This window comes from Schistocerca piceifrons, chromosome 5 (genome assembly GCF_021461385.2).
Source record: "Schistocerca piceifrons isolate TAMUIC-IGC-003096 chromosome 5, iqSchPice1.1, whole genome shotgun sequence".
Taxonomy (NCBI): Eukaryota; Metazoa; Arthropoda; class Insecta; order Orthoptera; family Acrididae; genus Schistocerca; species Schistocerca piceifrons.
Genome location: NC_060142.1, coordinates 421,733,666 through 421,758,554, shown reverse-complemented (window position 1 = coordinate 421,758,554; position 24,889 = coordinate 421,733,666).

Here is a 24,889-nt window from a genome sequence, read left to right as displayed (position 1 = left end):
CAGAAATTCGTCCTCCTGAAGAAAATGACAAACCAAATAATCTAAACCATGCTTCTGTTTCCAAAATTATAGAATCCTGTTTCGTATGAGATCCATACACATGACCCACCTCAGTTGGTCCACTATTGTTATAACTGCGTCTGTGTGTGCGTGTGTGTGTGTGTGTGTGTGTGTGTGTGTGTGTGTGTGTGTGTGCGCGCGCGCGCGCGTGCATGTTTGTGTGTATGTCCGTGTGTTTGTGTGTATTTAGGACTCTCAACAGTGAGTTTTTAGGGCCCTTCACAAAATATTCTGAAATGAATGTGGTTAAAACAGGTAAACCTATCCAATGATGTTCAATCGCGCAGAAACCAAAATTGTTAACTCTTATAAAGTGGTATTGGAATCCTAATGGCGTATTACATAAAGATGAGAATAATAATTCAGGAAAATGTGGCTGGCTGATCACTTGCCTAGAACCCCAGCATTGTCAGTCACCTAGAACCCACGATTGAAACGTAGTCCAATAAATACGAAACGTGCCTAAAAATGGTTCAAATGGCTCTGAGCACTATGGGACTTAACTTCTAAGGTCATCAGTCCCGTAGCGGTCGCGCGGTTCCAGACTGTAGCGCCTAGAACCGCTCGGCCACCCCGGCCGGCAAACATGTCTAGCCCTCTTTTGTATTCACTGGAATAAGTTGCTTGCCTGAACAAAGACATTTCGCAATGTTTCCCAATATTTGATGAGCGCAATTATTTGCTGGGATGTTTTGTATGCTCGGTAGGTCTTGTGTCTAACACTATCTAAAATCAGCCAGTCTGAATAGGCCGGGAACAGGCGAAACGTGTCATTCGTAAACAAATGATAGTTGCAGCCTTGCAACCAAGACTGCATGTTTGTTCATCACGTTAACCCTTAAACTTCAATATACTGGTACTGTGGAGAAATATCATACAATGCATGTCAGTTGTAGTATGTTGACTGTCGCTAAACACGGAACTGACGACCACACAATCGTAAATGTCACAGTTTGTTAGGAACATAAAGCGAATGAAGTGGGAATTAGTGTTTGCATATCGACAAAATCCCATTAGAGGACTGAATAATATTTTTTTCTGGAGTTTTTAATATGTCTACATTGTGGAGATTGCGAAACAATAGCAAGCTTTTCACTGAAGCGCAAACATGGCACATGTAGGGTTCACAAGTTGTTCTGTCAGCATTGGAATATGATACATCTCCATAAGGTTTCAGGATAATAGATAAGTGGCGTCGAATTGTTGCCAATATATTTTGGCTGACAATCAGCAATCATCTTCAGGTGAATTTTACGCTGAACACTGCTGATGCACATCGACCAGTTTATAACAAAAACTAGCACTCCGTCGGGTTTAGCGGTTTAGCGCACCTATGTCGAATATTGCTCAGTCTGAGGTACACAGCACCAGGCGAACCGGTAATATTCATGCACACTTCCTATCGAATTTCTGGCCCAAGAAGTATTAGGACAAAGTAATGAAATCGTCAGCTCATACGAACACATCATACACGTACACATCATACGCACATACACATCATACACCTACTGATACACAATACATACACACGTAATTTTTTTCTGGAACAATGGAGACCGTAATTCGCTCTAATGAAGATTTATTAAATGTGTGTATTGATATACCAACAGTACTCGAGGCTTGTACTTGAAAGATGTCTTTTTCCGAAGTGCCACTTGAGAGCGAGATAACAGGAGAACGGCGCAACCAGTTTAGGTACAAACAGTTAATCACAAACGAACTTTATTGGTATCTGGAAAGCAGACTCTGCCTCCAAAGCACATTATTTCTTGAATATGTATGTTCTCGTTTTTTAAGCGATAAGACATCAAGATTGTCGAGCGCTGATATAGATATGAATCAGCGAAAGTTTAAATTTTTTTGGACTTTCCGACAAGGAATGTTGATGTCGTAACCTGCCACTGTGGTCACACCCTAGCGTGTTGCAGTGCTAGAGTCAGAAGTTATCGATTCAAATACTGGAACTGAGATAACTGGGAATCACTAGGTTTTACCTGAAACGCACTTACCTGATCATTGCATTACACGATTTCAGTGATGCGCCTGCTGGGTGGTGACATTAAGTCAGCGGTTCCAATCGTGCTGTCCGAGAGTATGAATGTGCCTACTCGCCCCGGTGTGGTGGATTTCACAACCTCCCATACCAGAAAGAGCGCTCAATAAGAAATGCAACACTTTTTTTTGTGAAAGCAGATTGGTTTTATCAGGATTCCAGTGCACCATATTGTAGGCCACTCTCTGGTTACAAAACCGTCTTTTTCAATGTAATCTCCATTCAATGCGTTGGTCCTACACTACCTTCTTGGTAGGGCCTGTATGCCCTCCATGTTTCACTCTACTGGTCGACTTCTGGCTGCATCAGTAAACTCTACATCATCCACACCACTGCTTCCTACGGAGTGCATTTTTCACTTGGCCTAACGAGATGGAAATCGAAAGGTGCAAGGTCCAGGCTGTAGTGTGAAGGAGAAAGAACAGTCCAATGGAGTTTCGAGAGCTACTCTCTGGCTCGCAGACTTGGTGAAGACTTGGGATGTCATGCAGAAATAGTTCGTTCAAATTTTTGTGGCGGCGATCACGCTGAAGTCCAAAACAGCACGAGTCGCAGTTGTGTGCGGCTGGCTGGCACGTGGGAGATCGGACAGATTTGCGCGACCTTGTTGCGATGGTGACAGGCGCCTCACCCAACAGCTCACCGTGCTTTTGTTCACTGTCAGGTCTCCATAGACATTCGGCAAGCACCTAGGGATATCTGTGATGCTCCAAGAGAAACTGAATGACAACTCTCTGGTTGGAACGCACCTCCGCTACAAACCTGTTTAGTTGCTCCACCAATCGGAACTTCATAAAACTGTAGAGGCAGAAACAAGAATATTCTATGATGTCCCACAACAAATTCCAAATTTTTCCAACCGAAATTGGATGAGAAAAAAATGTGTTGCACTACTTATTGAACCTCTCTCGTATCATACACAAACTGAGCTCCACATTGGACAAACATTCATTACAAAAACACAAAATTTGTACTCCGCCCTTAGACCGTCAGAAACAGGCTAGATGAAATAGAACGTCGCATCTGTTAGGTGGTGGAGATTTTCTACATGGTCACAAAAGCACACATGTGTTGTCTTCCAAAGAGGATGATAGCCACTTAATTGTCAACAGTGGAATTATTGTACATGTTAGTAGACGGACGAGAAAAAAAGCTTCCCAAAGACAGCAAACGAAAAGACTTCTTCCACAAGTTCAACTGGAGGTGATATGAGGCAGATTTACTAATGAATTTTTTGTAAGTTTGTGGAGCCTAACTAGGGCCATAGTAAAGACCTCTTGACTCTCGTTTTTATTTCGTACGCGCATCTCTCATCACCACCGGTGATATTTGGCGAAAATTACCATTAACTTATTGTGCCTTCTAAAGCTCTACCACACTGTATTCAAATCTTCAGTGTTCCTATTGTGCACCATAGTAATTACATCTGACTCAATATGTTTTCTGCAGTTCAGCTCTGTTCTCTGTTTTATAATGCAATACAATATCGCTTTGCATCGATGAGCCAAAACATAATGCCCGCCACCTTAACGGCGAGTTGGTTCCCCTATGGAAGCCAATACAGCAGTGATTGTGCGTAGCGTGAATTCGACAAGTCCCTGTTAGTTATCCGGAGGTATGTGGCGCCAGATCTCCCAGTACAGGTCACGCAGTCCTCGCAAATTACGCGTTGGTGGTATGTAGGCGCGTAGCTGGCAACCGGAGGCGTCAAAGACGTGTTCTGTCGATTTCGCATCAGACGAATACGGCCGTCCAGGCATCAACTTCACATTCGTGCGTCTCAAACCACTGTAGCACGATTCTGGACATATGAGATGGCAGATATCTTGTCGGAAGATGCTATCAGCATTAGGGAAGACATCAGACAAAAAGTGACGCAGGTGTAGCGCAGTAATGTTCACTTAGTCCACAGCTGTTATAATGGCTTCGATTACTACCACAAAATCCATAGAATCCCAGGTGAATGTCTCGCATGGTATAATACCGCCCTTACTGGCCTGCGTATATAGCGCAGTGCATGTTACGAGCAGCAGTCCACCTGTAAGACGAACTGCAACCTGACGTAACAAGAAACGTGATTCATCCGACGTTTCCATTGAGCTACGGTCTAATCTCCATGATCTCGTGCCACCTTTAATGGTAACTAACCACGTTGTCTAGTGAACATTGGGACAAATAGAGGTAGTATGATGCAAAACACCAAGTTCATCAGTGTGTGCTAAACAGTGTGTTCCGGATCAGCTGTGCCTGACCCACAATTGTGCTGTGTCACCAGATGTGCCACAGTTCGCCTCCTACCCTGCCCTACAGAACGCACACATGGCACATGTAAGTTTCCGAAGTAGTTCTGTCAGCACTGGAATATGATACATCTCCATAAGGTTTCAGGATAACACATAAGTGGCATTTGAACCATTTGTAGTATTATGCGCGAAGTATATGGAAGTAACTAACTCTTTATTGGAAGAAACACTTCGGGCATTTTTCCCGATAAGTAGTGCGTACGCTTTTCGTAAGGCACCATGTCGATATTAGCGGCTCACAGAGGAAACTATCAACCCAAAAGAAAGAAAAAAGAATCACATTTGTTGGCCAAAAGACATAGTTTAAGGACTGATATGGTAAGAGTGTATTACTCTACGTGTAAGTGAAGTAACAAGTTTAGTGATAGGTTGCTGTGTAAATTCGTAGGGTTTTTGGTTTGCTTGTTGACATTGTGGGTGCTATGAGATTATGTTATTTTTTTGTAGTTCACTGCTAAAAAAATGTTCAAATGTGTGTGAAATCTTATGGGATTTAACTGCTAAGGTCATCAGTCCCTAAGCTTACACACAACTTAACCTAAATTATCCTAAGGACAAACACACACACCCATGCCCGAGGGAGGACTCGAACCTCCGCCGGGACCAGCCACACAGTCCATGACTGCATCGCCATAGAATCTCGGCTAATCCTGCTCTTAGTTCACTGTTGTTGAATGAGTTTAAAAATTGTCATTTTGTCATTTGAGGATATGAATGGAACTGTGGTCGTTAGAAAAAAAAGAGTCACGTGGAGAAATAGGAACGTTTCTGACATATTCTTCTGTCTGAGTTCAGTAGAGCAGTGACAACAGCGGAGGCAACCAGAAACATTTGTCACGTGTGCAGGAGTAATGCCATTCGACGGTGCCCGGCAAGAAAATGGTTCTCTATTTTTAAGGAAAATCACCTTGACAGTAATGGCTCTCCGATTTCGGGAACATCTTTAGGTGATCTGTACTCGAGACTTGGCAAATATGATGAACAGTGATCATTCCACCATTGTGCGACACATGCATGCTACGGGGAAGGTTAAAAAATCAGGTGTGTGGGAACTGTACGCTAAAATCCAAAATTAGAAATGTCAGGGTGGGCAATAAGTGCATCTCTGCTTGTTCGCCATCATTTGGCTCGTGAACAACACCAACCATTCCGATCCCGTATCGTTACTGGTGACGAGAAATGGCGTCTTTATCCTAATGAAAGAAAAGAAAGGAATGGTTGAGCCCAAACAAACCAGCAACTCCGTATGTAAAGACCCGTGCGCATCCGCAAAAGGTAACGTTATGCATCTAGTGGAACAGCTACGTTGTGGTGTAGTACGAACTGCTTCGCGCAGGTGCACCATCATTACTGTAGTTTATAGTCAACAATTGAGAAGTCTTGCAGACGCAATCCAAGAACAACGGCCGGGAAGGCTACGTGAAGTGATGCTACTCCACGGTAAGGCCCGCTCGCACTCTGCTAGACTGGCGAAACACACTGTATAGGAGTTGGGAATGGAAGTCATTCACTTGATCTTCACCCTAAGATTTTCACCTTTTCTGCTCTCTATCTGCTCTCTATCTTCCTTTTCTGAAGAAAACTCGCTCCGAACACGGCTAAACCAGTTCTTCGCCTCAGAACCATCTAATTACTACAGTCGCCGAATCGAAAAGTTATCCTACCGTTGGCAGACTGTTGTAAATAGTGAAGGAGAATATGTTACTGATGACTAAAGTTTCTGTTATTTGTATCTGTTGTATTTAATAAACGCTACGAACTTGCACCAATCAAATATAAATGACTGACTTTACAACATACAACTCAAAATCAGAAAAGAACAAAATTATAATAGGCTTCCTCTGTGAGTCTCACTGACCACACTGATGGTGTATATTAGACTTAGTCTGACCTTTCATTGATTGTGTATATTAGACCTAGTCTGACCATTTCTTCGCTGTCGGCAGCACTGTTCAACGCAAAAAAATATGCAACGGTCCCTTCTCCCGCCCTGGTCACTTTACCATACCTTCCCCTGTTGTCCTATAGTGGCCAGTAATTTGGATCTATATTTGTACTACAGCGAGACACTCAGTGCCTTCCGTAATCCTGTACCAATATACAGCAATCACAATGCTACGTAGTTATACTAAGCGATTCTTTTGCTTCACGTTTCTTCATCTTCATATCTGCATCCAACACATGTAGCACACATATTGTACAAAGGTATTTCGTCATTAATTCTCCATATCTGCTGGCGTGTACTCTTCCTTGTGGCACGGACGTCTTTACTTCTCTATCGTCCGCGTTATACAGTGCACTTTCTCGATATTTCTGCATGTGGTTATATATTGGGGAAATTGATCACGTTCGTAGGAAGGCTTTTTCCACATCAACAGTCTTCTGACTAAATTGACGTGGCCCGCCACGAGTTCTTCTCCTGCGCAAACCTTTTCATGTCAGAGTACCACTATGAGAATACAAATCAGGTTTTCTTTAAATACCCCCTGTAACGGTAGCGAGCGGTAGTTACCTTCGAGATCTGAGGTGGTGAGTTGATGATAGTCAAGAATGTCTTTTAGGTGACATAGACGCCTTTAACAATACCTCACTGAGTATAAACAAGGTTGTGTAATAGGGCTACGAGAAGCTGGATGTTCCTTCTGCGATACTGGAGAAAGACTTAGCAGGATTGTAGCCACTGCGCGTGATTACTGCAGTGGTGATCAAGCGGAAGTACGGTCGCAAGAAGCCTGGGCTCCGGACGGCGACGTCCCACTGCCGAGAGGGAAGACCAAGATGTTCGGCGCAAGACTCTGGCGCATCGTACTGCATCTGCAGCAGCAATCCGAGCAGCAGTTGGCACCACAGTCAGACGAAGAACTCTTACAAATCAGTTACATCAAGGACAGCTACGAGCCAGGCGCCCTGCGGCATGCATTCCGCTGACGGAAACCACCACCAGTTTCGATGCCTCATGACAGCTCGTTCTGTGTCGGTGCCATCGCTGGCCGTGTGTTGGTTAGAAGGAGGGCAGCTGAGAGCCAGCAACCAACCTGTCTGCGTGCTAGTCACATTGGACCTAAAAGTGGAGTTATGATCTGTGTCCGATTTCATATGACAGCAGGTATACTCTCGTGGTTATTCCACGAACTCTGACTCCAAATTTGTACAGCATTCTAGTGAGCTGCTACCATTCATGAACAGCATTCCAGAGGGTGTTTTCCAACAGGATAAAACTCGCCCACATACCGCTGTTCCAATCCAACATGCTCCACCTAGTGTCGGTATGTTGCCTTGGCTAGCTGGATCACCAGATCTGTCTCTAGTCGAGCACATAAGAGACATCTCCAGCGTCATCCACAAACATCAGTAACCATTCCGGTATTGACCGAACAAATGCAATAGGCATGGAACTCCATCTCAGATACTGACATCCGGTACCTGTAGAACAAAATTCATGCTTGGATTCAATATTCTAGCTGCTGCACTTGTTATTAAAGTACTAGTATTTCGTATTTGCAATGGCTTATCTCGCTTTCAGATTATCCTGTTATCTTGCATTGTTAACCACGTACATAGGTTACCTAGAGAAACGTATTCCCGAAATTGCATTATTCCACATCACAGTAACTGTTTTTTGGTGCTGTGGTCTTTTCTCCTTCAGTATATTTAAGTCACTGTCTTCACCTGTAGTTCTTACGCTCTATAGCTTCCTTAATTACTTCTTCGTGTGTTAACACGAGTTGTATCATCACTGAGGGCTGCAATATCATTAACGAATCTTATCGTTGATATTATTTCACCTTGAATTTTAATCCCACTCCAGAATGGATCGTTAAAATTCAGCCTCCCATATCTTAATTGCTGAAAGCGAAAAAACGGTTCCGGCGTACATCTGCACCAACAAATCTATGGTGACAATAAAGACTCAAAGCAGAGAATTTTTTGACGACTCACTACTGCAGCTTATTTGAACAAAGAATAGGTGACGTAAGCACTAGAAAAATCTGTAATAACAAACCTATTCCGCTCCTCACCTTGGCACTTAGTGAACCAGTTTACTTCACCTGTTCATTTGTTGTTCTCCGCTAGCCCTTGAAGAGCGTCACATAATCTTCTTTGGTCGGTCGCTCATTTTTACCCCTATAAACGGAAATGAAAGTGACCTAAATGTATTAGAAAGCCATTTTGTTCAAGTCAACAATAACGCGGAGAACAGTTATGACTAAAAAGTTATTTAAAAGTTGAGGAAACAATGACGCTATGAAGAATTACGATACAGAAATTATTCAGACATCTGGAAAACAATGACACAATGTACATTTACGTCGTTACGGTGCCAAGAATTTTTGTTGAATCTATTCTCAGTCCGCAGTAGTCACAGCTTGTGTCATTATTTCACTGGATACTTTACTACACTCACCAAACTGAAACATACAACTGACAATCATGACAATTTTCTTTCCAACACAAGTCGCAACATTCGATATTTCCTCGAAGACGCAACTACCCTCTATCGGCACTATGTATAACTACAGTTCTGACAGCCAGCCGTTGTGATAGAGCGGTTCTAGGCGCTTCAGTCTGGAACCGCACGACATTTCTAGGGGACTGATGACCTCAGGTGTTAAGTCCCATAGTGCTCAGAGACACTGAACCATTTTTGAACATTCAAATAACTTACGGGTTTGCTGCCGGGTGACTCCGTCGACCATCGCCGATATTTCGAGCACACCCTGCCATTCTCAAGGCACAACTGCAGTTGCGAGCTCCGACCAATTGTAATTTAGCCACAGTTTGCCACGTGGAGTGTGCTTTCAATAGCGTCCCCAGCGATGCGCCGGCGGAAAGCTTTTCTTAACAGTAGAGATTTTTTCTTTCTGTGTTATGAAGTAGTGTTACCTTGCCAAGGTACCTAGAGTAGTTCCACATTATCACTTCAGAACATATTAGTGTATTTACACTGCCCTGCAATTTTTTTATCTAAATGACGTAAAACAAGCATTTTTGACATTTACCATGATGTGTCATTCTGGCCTGAAGTCAGCAATATAAATGTAACATACAGATGGTTCTGACTGGGTAGTAAGTCTATCAAACACCAATAACTAACTTATTAAAAAAACAAATAATAAAACATTAATTTCAGTGCCACACGAAACCACAAGTACCAACGTGAAGAGCGAAATACGTTTGTTATTACAGATTTTTCAAGTGCCTGCGTCACGTATGCTTTGTTCAAATAAGCTGCAGTAGCAAGTCGTCAAAAAATTCTCTGCTTTGACGCATTATTGTCATCGCAGATTTGTTGGTGCATATGTACGCCGGAACCGTTTTTCAGCTTTCAGCAATTAAGATATGGGAGGCTGATTTTTAACAATCCATTCTGGAGTGGGATTAAAATTCAAGGTGAAAGAATATCAACGATAAGATTCGCTAATGATATTGCAGTCCTCAGTAATGATACAACTCGTGTTAACACACGAAGAAATAATTACGGTAGCAACAGAGTGTAAGAACTACAGATGAAGACAGAGATTGAAATACATTGAAGGAGAATCGATCACAGCACCAAAAAACCATTAATGTGGAAATATGGAATTTCGGGAATGCGTTTGTCTAGGTAACATAGGTCGGTAATTTTTACCCGTATAAAACGGAAATGAAATTGACCTAAATAAATCACTTCAACATTGACACGAAGAACAGTTATGACAAAAAAGTTATTTAAAAGTTGAGGAAACAATAATGCTACTAACAGTTACGATGCAGAAGTTATACAAACATCGGGAAAACAAACACAATGCACACTTAAGTCGTTATTGCACCAAGAATTTTAGTTGAAACGATCCTCAGTCCGTAGTATTCATAGCTTGTGTCGTTTTTCACTGGATACGTTACTACACTCACCAAACTGAAACACGCTACTGACAATCACGACAACGCTCTTCTCGACCCAAGCCACAGCAATCGATATTTCCACAAAGACGCAACTACCCTCTAGCGGCACTATGTATAACTACAGTTCTGACGACCTTTCACTGCATGCGCTACATTTTTTCTGAGACGACTGGTGCAATAACCTTGATTTGGTGAATTTTGAAACTGTGTCATTGTTCTTCCGCAACAGCGACATGTCCAAGCCGTCCACTCGCTAACTGCTAGCTGCTAATCCGTCCAATCACAGAGTCTCTTACCGAGGGCGCAGAGCGCTGTCAGCGATATTAATTACAGTCTATAACGCTGCCAACATGCAAACAGGATACTTACACACTATGTAACGTGATCGGTTTGGTGGTTCAGGTGTTTATGCAATGGTGAGGCGTAATGTTTCATGGGCTCAGTGACCCCTAAATTTTTGTGCATGGTACGTTCATCGGGCAACGTTACTGTGACACTGTATTCCTTCCAAAAAGGCGTTTCCCCAGGGATGTATTTGGCCCTGGCTTTATTTTTAGGGATGACAGAACGCGACGGCATCGAAAAGCTTTTGGAGAGAGCCAATACTTGCCGAATGGACTGGTACGTCCGCTCCCGATGCAGCGCCATCGAGCAAGTGTGGAACGCGCTGGGGAGACGTACTGAAACACGCCCAGATTCAGGAACGCCCATCTAGTAGTTGTCACCTAGCAGTAGTAGAGGCATGGAACGCCCTACCACAGAAACTTCTTATCAGCGTTATGGCTAGCATGGGAGCAAGTTGCTGAGCGTACACTGCCAACCGTGATGATCACACATCCCTTTAAGTACGATATCCCACCATATTTAATCTCCTGTGGACCTTCATAAATTGCGGGGGCCAGAGTCTAATAATTGTCTTTCAAATAAAGCGTTATTTCTGTTCACCTCATTGAGTATTTCTTTCAGTTACTTTCTGTACTATACTGCAGACGTTCTTTCTACGTAAAGCCCAAGTTTAATTGAACTGTGTTACTTGGCTGTGATACATCGTGCATGTTACTTTCGTCCTTAAGTTTCGTACACCGTTGTATGTAACCACAGGTTTAAAATAAGAAATTGATGACACAGCTTCTATTTGAAACTCATGATGTGGATTGAAAAACCCAGCGAGCTGCGCCTTAGATGTGTTCATACTGTCGTTTGTCTATATGAACATTTTATGTTATTGTTATCGATATCAAAATTAAAAATTATGGTGAGGTAACAACTTCCTACAGGTTCCACTCAACTGCTGTTACCACTAAATTCGTACTTACTTTCTAACACTTACAACAGAACTGTTTTAGCGCAATCTTCAGGACGGTCTTCTGCACAGCTTGAGGCAACTAAAGTGAAAATAGATTTTTTTTCCAATTAGTTAACGTGTTTCTGATAATTTTAATCTTGCTTATTCTAAAGTACGTATCGGTTGATACTACAGATCCATGTACAAGGAAAGATTAATTTGTCAGGAGAGGAAATTACGCTGCCGGAGTGTAAATTTTTTCACGTTTGAAACGAAATAGTTACAGAGTACCAATGTACGTGATGCCGCCAATACTTTTATGGGTAACAGAGTATACATACTAATTCTAATGGAGTGATTGTTATTTTAAACATATGAAGAAGGCAATAGATCGAACGTTACCTCGAGCAATGTTTGAATGTCTGGACAGTACGGTCTATCGTGAACTACTTAACCACGCAACGAGTGCAAGATAACCAATCAGCTTAGGCTCTGTTGAGATTTTAGATGTCGCAAGGAAAAGACGAGTTCAGTAATCACTAACAGAAACAAACAACGTACTGCTAATGACATGTTAACATCCTCAGCAAGGAGGCATTCCGAGAATCATTTGGCATGGACAATGCATAACACCACTTCTTATAGGTAGAGGGTCGAAGGCACGTGCCTTTATTCAGTGCAGCTCCAGTTTGCCTGACGTTTATAATATCGAAATTTAATGTAGAAACAGAAGTAACTTCAGATGTGTCCCAGGAAGCGTGTTGGAACCGTTGCTGTTCATGTGACATAGCAGACATTAACAGTAACAGATTTTCTACAAATAATTCAAGTATCTACAATGAAATATTGTCTGAAAAGCTCAACAATTATTCAGTCAGATGTAGATAATATTTGGCAGCTTGCTTAAATGTTTAGAAATATAAAATTGTTCACTTCACAAAACGGAAACACGTAATATACTGGGACTACAATATCAATAAGACAACTGGTGCGGTACTCGTAATCTTTAACATGTTAACCGGCGCCGAGATGGGATGAAATGACAATGGGTGACTGTCTGGGGAGTTCGCGTTGAGTCAATGCCTGCCCTCTCTTGTCTTTCCCTGGACCTCTCGAGTGACTCCAGAAACGATCCTGTTCGACATGTCTCTCAAGGTGGTTCTGTCCCTAATGTCCCTAAAAACTTGCGCTCTCCGCTTCTGCCATCGCGGTGACGTCAAAATTGCTGTAGACCAGTCCAAATGATCATCTAAAACTCAATGGGAAATCTACTCTCAAAAATGGCTCACACGTTATGCAGAATAGTCTGATATTTTTCAGGAAGTTACGAGTGCCAACCAATGGTAAGCCATTGTCCAATGGTTTGCGAAAGCGACCAATTGTAATACTGTCTTACTTTCCCACGTGGAGTGTGTTTTTAATAGGGGTCCCAGCGATGCGCCGGCGGAAAGCTGGGCTTAACGGTAGAGTTTTTCTTCTTTCTGTGTTACAAAGCAGTCTTACCTTGCCAAGGTACCTGGAGTCGCATGCTTTTACCGCCTGCCAACTGGACGCCCACACCCACTATGCGGGAGGTCAACAGCAATTTGGGGATGCTCTGTAGAAAATACCGTGGCCTCGAGGAAGCGCGGAGGATGGCTGGCGGACCACACCAGCCCACGCGTCGTCAGCTAGAGGATGCCTTAATCTCCTCAAATAGAAAAACTGCCGCCCACCGCCCACCTGAAGGATAATGGCGACACGGCCCACGACCCTCGCCTATATAATGGCTTTTGGGTGACCGTTCCTCGTGCGCTGACCTAGCCTTCAACCCTGTCCTAATGGAAAACCTCTGGCAATCAGTCTGGTGGTCTGGCCTCTAACTACACAGAGATTCGGTCAAGACGTATTAAGATTAGGAATGGGTAGTCTTATCAATTTTCTCATATGCCCCTTGAGGAATAAGCCATACATTACGTATATGCTACATCCTCGAGAACAAAATCTGTCATATTATTGACTCAATACATTTGCATAAATACAATGAAGCGCGAGGCTGGCTAGAGTTTGAGTTTCAAAAGTCTCAGACTAGATAAACAGTGAACTGAGGTGTTTGAGCGGTTCCTACGCTCATGTTGAATGGAATGGGCAGAAATGGTACAATGGGAAGAAACCTCTGACAAGCACTTCACATTGGTTTACAGAGTGTAGATGTAGACCTGTGCGACTCAACAGTTGGTGGTTCAAATCGCATACTTTTTCTGTGTGAATGGTACTGTGATGGTGAAGTAACTTGTTGCATGAAACTTAAGAAAGTAGTACAAGTTTCCAATGGTGTCACTATGAAACATCCCCTTAGAAAAATGTATACATGACTGTGCTTAAACTGACACACAATATTTTGTTAGCGCAACGCAATCTGACTTTCAAAATTCCCTACAAAAGAATGGCCCTGACTAACATTAAACTATACATTTCACAAATCACTTACCTCACAAAAATCTTCGCTGCTCAAGCTACTCCAATACAGCGAGCGCCACTACTGCCAGCTAAATAAAAGATTCAAACTATGGAAGGCACTAACTACTGATACGGATAGTTAGCAAATGAAAGATATTAATAGAGAACAAACAATGTATTTACCTTGATATCATCATATATAAATATAGCAGTTCATGACAAATTTCAAAACTCTGCCATCTCTCTCCCCACATCCACCACTGCTGGCGGCTCACCTCCAACTGTGCAACGCTACGCGCTGTTCACATCCAGCTGCCGCTGCCCAACACTACAATGGCAGACAACAATGCAAACTAGCCACAGACTGCACACAGCACAGCCAGTGATTTTTCATATAGAGCGCTACGTGGCGTTACCAATAAGAAAACATAAACAGCCTACTTACATAGCCCCCATGCTCCCCATAAAAATTTTTACAAGTTGGATTGGGCAGTGGCCAATACAGATTTGAAAAAAATTTTTCATAATTACAATAACAATGAAATCAAATGCACACACTTATTGATACAATGTTGGTCAAAAGCTAAAATTTTCTCACAGTCCATAAAGACAGTCCTGATTGTTCATTACGGTAAAATAGTAGTGTTTTTCTCAAAGTCTGAGCAGTAGAAGAAAATGCACACTAAAGTAGTGGATTTCCATGCAGTCTTGAAGAAGTAGTGTTGTCTTTCCAACGGAAAGACAGTGCTGACTCTTGACATGCATACAGGTAATGGGTCACAACAGAGCAAACCCACAGCAGAGTCAGTCGAAATTTTGAAGAGTATTGGTAGGTAGGTCATCACAGAGCAGACCCACTGCAGTCCTGGTAGAGATTACGGTATTGGTGGGCCACCAGAGGTGCAGACCCACTGCAGTCCTTGTAGAAATAATGGTATTGATGGATCATCAAAGATGCAGACCCACTGTAGTCCTTGTAGAAATAATGGCGTTGATGGATCATCAAAGATGTAAACCCACTGTAGTCCTTGAAGAGATAATGGTATTGATGGGCCACCAGAGGTGCAGACCCACTGTAGTCCTTGTAGAGATGGCCAGCAGCAATCTGTTGCGATTGTGCAGTTGCACATTCGCCATCGAAGACTCTTGTGGAGAATATAGCAAGTCCATAAACCACCACTTGTGCACTCACAAAGTTTTAGAACCAGCAATGCTGTTATCCAGTCCCTTGCTGACTTATTAACACACGTGCAAACACTATCAGTCCCTACTTCTCACATATTGCCCATGTACTATGACCAACAGAAACGTGTGCAGTGAAATGTAACTCACAAGTTACTTAATTTGATGAACTGGTGTGAAGTACAATTTTATAACATGAGAATACAATAACAAAGGTACAAAATACATCATTAAAAACATACTAATAAAAATACATCATTAAAAACATAATAATACAGATAACATTTGTAGTAATACAGGCTTTACAAAAAAATCGAAATAACATATCCATCAGAGTTACAGGAATTGTGACATAAGTAAATTTATAAAATAATGAGAATAGTTTTCGAAACATTAATTTCACACATGAACATTGAAACAGAACAGAATTGTAAACAACTTTACAAAGAAAATAACATATTATTAATGCAACTTATATTTGAGGATAACAGTATTCCTCCTCATAGTGAATATAGCATAGTACTAGAAAAATTCTACAACATAAATCGTATTAGCTAAATACTTAATGACAGGAAAAAGACAAATACACAAGGGTACACAAACATATAGTGAAATAATACAAAAGGGAAAGGACAGGGTTTGTTTTACTGCAGTATTTTGCATGGAGATGTCCCTTTGTTCATCATTATTCCCAAAAAGTCCTATCTAAGCCTGCTTTCTGTATTCTGTTCATATTTCTTTCAAAATAATTATTTCTGATTGTACAATACTCATTTAGGCCCAAATCTTTTTCATATAACTTCGCAATGCATTCTTTACCTATTCTCCATAGTCAGTTTCTTATATAGTCTACCCCCTCTTAAGCTAACTTAAATCTACTGAGCTCAGATGCTAAACTAAGGGACGAGGCAATGCAGCAGCACATAAAACAATTAATATAAACAGCAATAAAAAAAATGGAAAATCGCAAAGCAAGCTACAGTAAATCTAAATTACCAAGCAATGCAACATTACAACTAATATGAGCCAATGTGCAGCAACAATAAAATAAATCTGGCTTAGCAGAGTAACACGAATTAAAGTTCAGTAGCACTATGCCTGGCAAGCAGCAGCTTATATCTAAACATGACATAGCTCAAGCAGAAAAAATAGTACACTAAAGATAACAATGCAGATAAGGGAAATGTATAATCACATCTTAATGTCTATGTAATTAAAGTGGTGCACCACAACAACTTATTGTAAAAAAAATATTACCATATACTTGAAAAGAAAATTATGTGTCCAGTTACTGTAACTAGTCCCTTCTTATTGTTCTTTCCTTTCCAAGTGCTCCTTCTTCAAAGAATGTGGATTACAAAATTATTATTTAATAGATCTGTTGACAGAAAGTGTTCACATTAGCAAATGCATTTTATTTTCTAAAAGCAATGCTGCAACACAGCTGGAAACCAGATATCAAGTGAAATAAGCAACTACGAAAAGCAAAGCATAAAAAAATATCATTCAATAGTCATGTGACATTTCATAAATTAGTAGCTCTCAACTCTCGTAGAAAGACACTTGTCATTATAATGGCCCCCCTTTTTTTTCTACCTGTGCCGCTGAAAGGCTAATGGCTTTTTTTTGGGCGGCTGTCGCCCAGGTGGGTGCCCATGACGCATTACGTGCAGGTGGTCACTTAACTCTCTTACGGAAATATTTACGACAGCAGTTTCCACTACAGTGACAGTCTCACATAAAAATATTTCACAGGTCCAGAATTAGCGTTGCAAATCTGTAGAAACAAAACCCTATAAATATAACAGTGTCCAAAAAATTTTCGCCAGCATTGTGACACATTCACTCATATACACACATTTCATAACTCTTAAAGTACGATTCTTGGTTTCCAACAACCTTTTTCACAAATCAGAGTCCCTAATCACTACTCATTATTCCTTACCTTATTCGTCAACACTTCTTCAGTATTTCATCATAAGAAATACGTAGCATAATCAAACTCCTCATATACGGTATCATCATCTTATTAATCATAAACATACCTCAACAGTATAATACACATCGTCGTCGTAATAATATCATAACATCTTAGTCAACTCTCAAAATCGTCCTAGCTTCCTCCAATAATTTCAAAACCTAAAAAAAATTCTCTGCTCATTTCAATAGTGTCATCTAACTCAAACGTACTTTAAAATCATGCTCCCTTACCAAATACATCATTCAAAGCTCTCATAGTATCACAATGGTTCCGAAAAAATATGAACAGTTTACAAAGTACAGACAAAATACAGTTTCATAAGTGTGAAGTTACCCAACTGTGGATTGCGTAAACATGTGTCACTGATGTAGTAAAAAAATGTTTATCTCTCAGTTAAATGATCAGATAGCTGTGTAATTTGTGTGTTAGAGAAATATGGTACCGATGTGTAAAGTTGTATAAGCAAATACCATATTAGCTAGGGTTCCTTGTGGTTGCCACACACATGGTACACAAAGTAAGCGTGTACCCCCCTGAGGATTAATGTAATTATACCCTCACGTGTTACAGATTACAGCAATGGAATGAAATGTATCATGGAAAACTTTCTTTGTAATTCAAAAATCTTTAAAAATAAATGTTTTAAGTACAAAATTAATGACTCAAGTACGTGTACTGTAGCGCTAAATGTGCCTTTTGCTGTAAGATAATCTCTGTGGAAGTGCCGTAGTTATTGTCCTCCGAAAGCTAAGTTCTGCAGAAGTCAATGTACTTACCTCATGATAAACAAAAGTGAAATGCTTTGCGTATAGATATCTTATTTATTACGCTTATTGCCATGATGAAGAAAGTACTGTGCTGTAACGTATTGTTGTGCTATGGAAAAGGCAGTCTCATGTAGCTATACCACAAAAGTTACTACTAAAACATATTTTACTTTGCAGAAGAATTCAAAAAAACTGTGCAGATATAAAGCAGATACAGCACAAAAGCAACAATGTAAATTGTGTCACACATTAGTAGCATCGTGATACAATTGTGTAGCTGTCAAAGAAACCAAGTGCTAACTCATATTTAATCCCACAAAAAGTACTTGAAATAAAGAATGTCTTTTCAAGTAAACCAAAATGTTACATGAAAATCTCATTAGCAGTGCCGGTATATGTTCTAAGTATGTGAGCCTGATAGTTGTTATGTAATCAAGCAACTAACAAGCAAGAATGTACACACACAATAACACTGTGACGGCTGTTCACTATAACAATGCATTCGTCATTTCTGTTTCAATAAGTTCTCTTGGTTCATGACTGGATATTTAACTTCAAACATTGTTGCATGTTAACAGATTCTAAGTCTGACAAGCATACTAGTAATGTGAAGTGAAAAGTTATATGGCAAAGACAAAGTTAAAAAGCAGATTATCTCTCAATAAATGGTTTTACATGTGAAATGTGGTGTAAACCTTTACTCTTCCTAGTACTCAAAGTTTCAACTTGAACGCAATTATCATGCGGTATACGTCGGTAAGGAATGCTAAAATTTTTCTGAAGGCTAGCGTCTTATGTTATTTTTCTCGGAGCCAGCGGGCGCAAGCGGCTGCCTGCTGCGCGAGTCATTGTCTGTCTCTTTGTTGGCGCGCGCCGTTATTGGGATTAGGAGACCTAGCTTCTACAAATTCACGTTGTCGAAAGTGCCCTGCTCTGTTTGAATCCCGCCAGTTCTGATGCAATTCAGGTCTGTCGTTACGATCATATCGTCTGTCGTCATGTCGGTAGATTTCATAATTTCTTTCTTGTCGGTCATGTGGTGGAGAATTTCTTCCTGAATCGTAACTGCGTGCTGAACTGTTGCGTCTGAAAGTATTCTGTCTCCCTTGATAAAAATAGTTCTGGTTACCATATTGTCTGTTTCTCTGATTGTCTCTGTGGTGGTCATTACTACGGAAATGCGATCTTTCTCTGTAACTATTATTCTGCCAGTGGTTGTCATACGGGTGGTGTCTGTTTTGGTCACGATTTGTGTTGTGAGAATAGCCTTGTCGTGTCAAGTTATTATTTCTTTCATCGCAGAATTGCGACGGATGTGACCTGTAATTGTTGTGTTCCTGGTTTCGCGTTCCGCGATTGTCAGTGTCAATTTCTAATTCTTGTAAGAGTCCCTGAAATGCTTCAATGTCGTCTTTGCAACGTCCTGCCAAAATAATATGTCGTAAATGTTCAGGCAGTTTGATTAAGCAAATGCGGATGAGTTCTGAGGGGCTGTATGGGTTTGAAAGATACTGATTCTTATGCAACATGTCTTCAAAATATTTCATAAGACTGGAAAATTCAGATTGTTCGAAACGTTTCATCATTATGATGCTATGTTTTACTCGATCTTGTGTGGCTTGAGACCAATATGCTGAGAGGAAGGCATGGTAAAACTCTCCTTCACTGTGGCAATCGTGAATTACCGATCGCATTCTTACAGCTGGTTCATTCTCCAAGTAGCCACACATAAATTCTAATCTGTGTTCTAACGACCAGTTGGGAGGAAAACAATGCGAGAATTGATGGAGCCATGCTTGTGGATGAATGTCGTTGCCAGAATTCTTAAATGTTTTGAATTTACGTGTAGTAATGAACAGCTTATAGTCAAAATCATCATGTCAGCGAGTCGCATATCGGTCATTGTTAGGTCGTGTCGGCCGTTCCATCTCAAAATTCGGTGCACATTGCCAATTTCTTTCATAACTTCCGAAATGCCCTGTGTTATTATTTTGTGGCTGTTCCGTATTTCTGTGTCCCTCTTCCCGTATTGGGGCGTGATTATCCTCTGAAATACGTAATTCTTGTATTACCTGTGTCAGCTGATCTTGTACTTCCCGGATTTCTCTTTTGTACTGTGTATTGATTTGATTTTGATTCTGTTTGAATTTTCTAATTTGTTCATACTCTTCTGTGTCAGTGAAGGCTACAGGTCTTGTGTCATTCTGATCATCATCTACCTTTGTAGATAAGTTAGTGACCTGATCCGAAAGTTCGGCTACTTTCTCCGATAGTGAACACATTTCCTCAGTGTGTTTTTCTGAACCAAGTTTCAGAGTGTCCATTTGTGTTGAAATCGAATCTACTGTGTCCTTTAAGTTTTCCTGAGTTTTTGCAAGTTGCGTAACTGAATCGGTAGATGCAACTGAGTCAATTTTAGCTTGCAAGGTGTCGTGATTTTCATGAACAATGGTTTGCAGTTCTTTTATGGCTGCTTCGTGATTCTGTAATGCATTTTCATGCCGCAAAAAAATAGGTTGAAAATGCTCACAAATTTGTGTTTTTACGTCATTACAGGCTTTTTGACATTTCGATTCAATGTTATGTAACTCAGTAGTTAAATCTTCACGTGTTTGTTCAAGTGTGGTGTCTAACTTTTGAAGATTTTGTTCCATTGCGTCTAACTGTTGCTGTGTTTGTCTCTGGTGTTGTTCCATTGTGTCTAACTTTTTAAGATTTTGTTCCACTGTGTCTAACTTTTTAAGATTTTGTTCCACTGTGTCTAACTTTTTAAGATTTTGTTCCACTGTGTCTAACTTTTTAAGATTTTGTCCCATTTGTCTCTGATTTTGTTCCATTTGATGCATTAATTGCAATAATAATGTATTAGTGTCTGGAATCTGTTTCTCTACGCTTTTCGGCAGTGCATTTGCACCGGCAACATTCACATTTTGACAAGCAGAAAATGTGTCTTGACTTATTTGAGAAAACGGTGATGACCCAAAACCTGAATCTACAGTATTTGCGAAATTGTGTCCTGTCATTTTGGGTTCCTGAGGCGAGCTGTTGCCGACCGATCGATCGATAATGCTTCCCTGTTCACTACCTGTTTCAATGTGTACACCATTGTTTGCAGCCCGCTCCATTTCCCTATGCACAATTACCAAATTACTACTTTGAACATCACTTAATTCATTACTCGGTGGTGCTAACACACTGCTTTCATTTTCACTGTCATTTCTCAGTTTACTTTGGAGCCTAGTATTACGTTTTTCACACGCCATTATTGTCACAGTATTTCACATGACAACACAGAAAAACACAATTTGAAGATCAAAAATAAGAGAACAAATTAACATAGCACTGAAAATAATATCTAGTTAATTGCAGCTGCGAAATACTTGGTGCAAATCTACATGCATGCCACAACTGTTTTACTGTACAACAATGAAAGACTGCAACTACAAAGGAGATTTTCTCTACAATTACGCGCTAGCAATAAACAAAATCTACACTAATTACACAAACTACAAGAAAAAATCAGAAGATTCCAGTGAGGTATCCTCGGCTAAGGGTCGACATATGAAACGTCCCCTTAGAAAAATTTATACATGACTGTGCTTAAACTGACACACAATATTTTGTTAGCGCAACGCAATCTGACTTTCAAAATTCCCTACAAAAGAATGGCCCTGACTAACATTAAACTATACATTTCACAAATCACTTACCTCACAAAAATCTTCGCTGCTCAAGCTACTGCAATACAGCGAGCGCCACTACTGCCAGCTAAATAAAAGATTCAAACTATGGAAGGCACTAACTACTGATAGGGATAATTAGCAAATGAAAGATATTAATAGAGAACAAACAATGTATTTACCTTGATATCATCATATATAAATATAGCAGTTCATGACAAATTTCAAAACTCCGCCATCTCTCTCCCCACATCCACCACTGCTGGCGGCTCACCTCCAACTGCGCAACGCTACGCGCTGTTCACATTCAGCTGCCGCTGCCCAACACTACAATGGCAGACAACAATGCAAACTAGCCACAGACTGCACACAGCACAGCCAGTGATTTTTCATATAGAGCGCTACGTGGCGTTACCAATAAGAAAACATAAACAGCCTACTTACAACTATTACGGTTGTATCAGAAAGTGCAACAACTTACGAAATTGACGGATGTTTTTTAAGAGATTACAGTGAACACAGTCATGCACTTGACTGTTCTTGGCGAGAGCACCTGCATCATACAACAGCCTGTCTGTCAGGTGATACGTAGTGTTGCTCAGTTTTACCTTTGGAAAGTCATTGAATGTGCAGGAGATAATACCACATTATCACTTCAGAACATATTAGTGTATTTACAATGCCCTGCAGTTTTTTTGTCTAGATAACCTAAACAAGCATTTTTGACAATTAGCATGATGTGCTATTCTGGCCTGAAGTCAGCAACATAAATGTAACGTACAGATAGTTGTGGCTGGGTAGTATGTCTATGAAACACCAATAAATAACTTGTTAAAAAAAGCGAATAATAAAGCTTTAATTTTTGTGTCACACGAAAAGCACAAGTGTCAACGTGAAGAGGGGAATAGGTTTGTTATCACAGATTTTTCAAATGCTTGCGTGACGTATGCTGTGTTTAAATAAGCTGCACTAGCGAGTCGTCAAAAAATTCTCTGTGTTGACGCTTTATTGTCATCGTAGATTCAGATAAAGTTGGTGCCGATGTACCCCGGTACCATTTTTTCGCTTTCAACAAATCAGATATGGGAGGCTGATACTTAACGATTCATTCTGGAGTGGGATCAAAATTCAAGGTGAAAGAATATGAACGATAAGATTCGCTAATGATATTGCAGCCCTCAGTGATGATACAACTTGTGTTAACACACGAATAAATAATTAAGGAAGTTGTAGAGCGTAAGAACTACAGGTAAAGACAGACATTTAAATACATTGAAGAAGAAAAGATCACAGCACCAAAAAACAATTAATGTGGAATAATGCAATTTCGGGAATATGTTTGTCTAGGTAACATATGTACGTGGTTAACAATGCAAGATAACAGGATAATCTGACAGCGAGATAAGACATCGCATATGTGTAATACCAGTACTTTAAGAACCGGTGCTACAGCTAGAATATTGAATGCAGGCATGACTTTTGTTCTACAGCTGCCGGATACCAGTTTCTAGGATGGAGTTCCGTGCCTGTTGTGTTGCAATTGTTCGGTCAATACCGGAGTGGTTAATGATGTTTGTGGGTGACGCTGGAGATGTCTCTTATGTGCTCGACTAGAGACAGATCTGGTGATCCAGCTAGCCAAGGCAACATACCGACACTATGTGGAGCATGTTGGATTGGAACAGCGGTATGTGGGCGAGTTTTATCCTGTTGGAAAACACCCTCTGGAATGCTGTTCATGAATGGTAGCAGCTCACTTGAATGCTGTACAAATTTGCAGTCAGAGTTCGTGGAATAACCACGAGAGTATACCTGCTGTCATATGAAATCGGACACAGATCATAACTCCACTTTTAGGTCCAGTCTGACTAGCACCCAGACAGGTTGGTTGCTGGCCCTCAGCTGCCCTCCTTCTATCCAACACACGGCCAACAGTGGCACCAAGACAGAACCAGCTGTCATCAGACATCGAAAATGGCGTTGGGTTTGGTCAGTGGAGTGCACTCTGCAGGGCGCCTGGCTCGGAGCTGTCCTTGATGTAACCGATTTGTAAGAGTCCCTCGTCTGACTGTGGTGCCAACTGCTGCTCGGATTGCTGCTGCAGATGCAATACGATGCGCCAGAGTCTTGCGCCGAACATCTTAGTCTTCCCTCTCGGCAGTGGGACGTCGCCGTCCGGAGCCCAGGCTTCTTGCGACCGTACTTCCGCTTGACCACCACTGCAGTAATCACGCGCAGTGGCTACAATCCTGCTAAGTCTTTCTCCAGTATCGCTGAAGGAACATCCAGCTTCTCGTAGCCTTATTACACGACCTTGTTTATACTCAGTGAGGTATTGTTAAAGGCGTCTTTGTCACCTAAAAGACATTCTTGACTATCATCAACTCACCACCTCAGATCTCGAAGGTAACTACCGCTCGCGACCGTTACAGCGTGTATTTAAAGAAAAACTGATTTGTATTCTCATAGTGGTACTCTGACATGAAAGGGTTTGCACAGGAGAAGAACTCATGGCGGGCACGTCAATTCAGTCAGAAGACTGTTGAGTGGAAAAGCCTTCCTACGAACGTGATCAATTTCCCCAATATGTAACCACATGCAGAGACATCGATAACGTGCACTGTGTGAACGCGGACGATAGAGAAATAAAGACGTCCATGCCACAAGGAAGAGTACACGCCAGCACATATGGAGAATCAGTTACGAAATACCTTTGTACAATGTATGTGCTACATGTGTTGGATGCAGATATGAAGGTGATTGGAAGGGAAACAAAAGGATCGCTTAGTTTAATTACGTAGCATTGTTTATTAGTCTGCTTCATTTCGTTCAGTAATGGTTCAAAGGGTTCTGAGTACTATGGGACTTAACACCTGTGGTCACGAGTCCCCTAGAACCTAGAACTGCTTAGACCTAACTAACCTAAGGACAGCACACACACCCATACCCGAGGCAGGATTCGAACCTGCGACCGTAGCAGTCGCGCGGTTCCATACTGAAGCGCCTAGAACCGCTCGGCCTAAACTGCCGGCTCGTAATAATACAGACCATATTGACTTCTATACAACGTTATCATCATTCACTATATCCGATATGATTCTGAATTAATTAATTTACATTATTTAACACTGTCTGATCTATTAGACCTAACAGCAAAATCCAAATGAAAACGATCCGCTCCAGCCGCTTTATGTTATTTCAGATACTGAAAGCCACACAGATGCATAGAAAATATCTCCGAAAATCAGAGCAAAGG